The sequence below is a fragment of the Oreochromis niloticus genome, unplaced genomic scaffold (genome assembly GCF_001858045.2).
Source record: "Oreochromis niloticus isolate F11D_XX unplaced genomic scaffold, O_niloticus_UMD_NMBU tig00007365_pilon, whole genome shotgun sequence".
Lineage (NCBI taxonomy): Eukaryota > Metazoa > Chordata > Actinopteri > Cichliformes > Cichlidae > Oreochromis > Oreochromis niloticus.
Window position 1 is genome coordinate 272,172 of NW_020328518.1, and position 2,079 is coordinate 274,250.

The 2,079-nt window shown below is 41.9% G+C and overlaps 1 long non-coding RNA gene across 1 annotated transcript; it reads right to left on the minus strand.

The window, feature by feature from the left end:
* Positions 1–613: 613 nt before the first annotated feature.
* Positions 614–1,606, minus strand: LOC112845438 (uncharacterized). The gene is made up of 2 exons (XR_003218255.1): positions 1,497–1,606; positions 614–794 (listed from the first exon to the last, which is right to left on the minus strand). It is a non-coding gene; the product is annotated as an uncharacterized LOC112845438 (long non-coding RNA).
* Positions 1,607–2,079: the final 473 nt, after the last annotated feature.

The following is a 2,079-nucleotide window of genomic DNA, read 5'->3' on the forward strand; positions in this document are numbered from 1 at the left end:
AGATTGCCTTTGCTGGTTTGGAGCTTAGGAGGCGTAATAACGACAGGTATGAATGAAGACAGATCTTATGCAACACACAAGCACACACAAACTGGAGAGCTTATTTCTATGAGCCTATGGGACTAATGAGAAGCATAAAGGTCTTTGAGTGAAGGAGCCTTATGTTCTCTGGTACCTATCAATATCCTTATCAATAGAAAACCTGAGGAAGAAAGAGCGCACAGAAAAAAAAAAGAAAAAAAAGAGAAGCACAAAGAGTCAGGCAACAGAGACAATGAAGCAAAGTAACAGACAACGAAAATGGAAAAGGTCGTGCAATTGTAACACGCAGACATTAAAGCGGTCGCGTCAGAATGTCGTGCTAAAAAGAAAGATTCTTTAAAATACAAGGGGGAGCAAGCGAGTCAGATACCAAGGGCACAGAGATGAAGCAGGTCTGATCAGAAACAGTTTATTAATAGGCCAGGGAGCACAAATAAAAACACCCCTAAAAAGTAAGTAATAAAATGTTGTCAATCTACTAAAACTAAATAAGACAATTCTAAAACCAGTAAAACTACCATTTTCTACATTCCCTAAAACCCCCTGATATAATTATGCAACATGTTCATCATGGGTCCACCCGCAGGCCAGGAATTCCTTCTTTAGAGCGGAGTCCACGCCAGCCTCGTCTTCGGCAGACGAGGAAGAGCCTCCCATCCTCTTGTCCTTCCACTGGGCCCATCACATCCCAGCCCAGCTTGCATTCTGCACCTGTCATGCAATGCCACCACAGCTCCCCTTGCGTCGGTGCCCTGTAAAATAACAAATAAGGTAAACCTCTGCCCTGCTGCCAATCACACGCGTTGTCTCCTACTGTCGCCGTGTCACATTGGCCATCTAGCATTTATCTTCCAGTGTGGGGCCTCCCTCCTCCAGTGCTCAGCTAGCCTGCTTTTAAAAGGTCTTTACACAGCTGATAGGCCACCTCTGCACACACCCATGCCTCAGCAGGTGATCCCTATCAGCTAATTTGTCCCATGTGCAGCCAGTCCACAGTGGATAAAAATCATGTCACATAAATCACTAAAAACCATGCAACAGAAACAGAATAAAACCATGCAAATAAAACGACACTCATAAATAAACACTAAAAATCAGAATAGAACCAATATACAAGATAAATACAAATTTCCACTGTGTGACGCAATGACTCCAATGTGGCTTCAGAGAATATACAGACAAGGATACATACATAGATTTGAACTGATAATATTACTACAAAGCATCAAAAATGATTTTTTTACATGGCAGGAACTCAATCATGACAAAGTGTAACAATGTAACACATTGGCTGTTTTAAAAGAAAATGTGTTTCATGATAATAACTGAAGAGAATACAAGCAAGAAGGCAACAAGAAACCTTCAAAATCTGTGAATGGAAACATTTTACACCTTCAAATGTTGTGACTAGTGTGTTCTCACTCAAACTGACTCAGTGTGGGAGTTTCACCTACCTGTTGTTGTTGTGGGATGACTTGATGTTCTTGGCAGAAATTATGTTAAGGGACAGGACGACATCGGCTGCGCTATCGTCCTCTCCAGCCTTGTTCCTGATACGACCTGGAGAGGCAGATCCACACAACAGTTATAAGATCTTCTTTTGTTGGAATAGCTCTCAATAGAGAAGCTCAGCCAGCAGGCGGTTTGTCCACTAACATCTGTTTATCACAGCATCCAGTACCAACACAATCATCCACACTCAAGAGCCCTGTTGGCTTCAGAGTGAGCAGCTGAATATCTAAAATATGAAATGTAATTTTTGTGTCCATCAGCTACAGCTACAACATGAACTGCTTAAAGTGAGAAGCAGCCTAAAGCCCGACAGATTCATCTTTCCAGACTGAAAATATCTCAGAGTGAACCAAGTGGTGCGTTTTCAGTGTGATCTCACAAAGTCAAATCCCTTTAATGATGTTCTGTCCTGTCTTCCTCTGTCAAAAGCACACAAACACTATAAAACACTGTTTCTGTGCTTTGGGTTTTTTGTTTTCTACAGAGAGGTGTAGTACCACTCCTAACATTTAGGGAGGAATCACG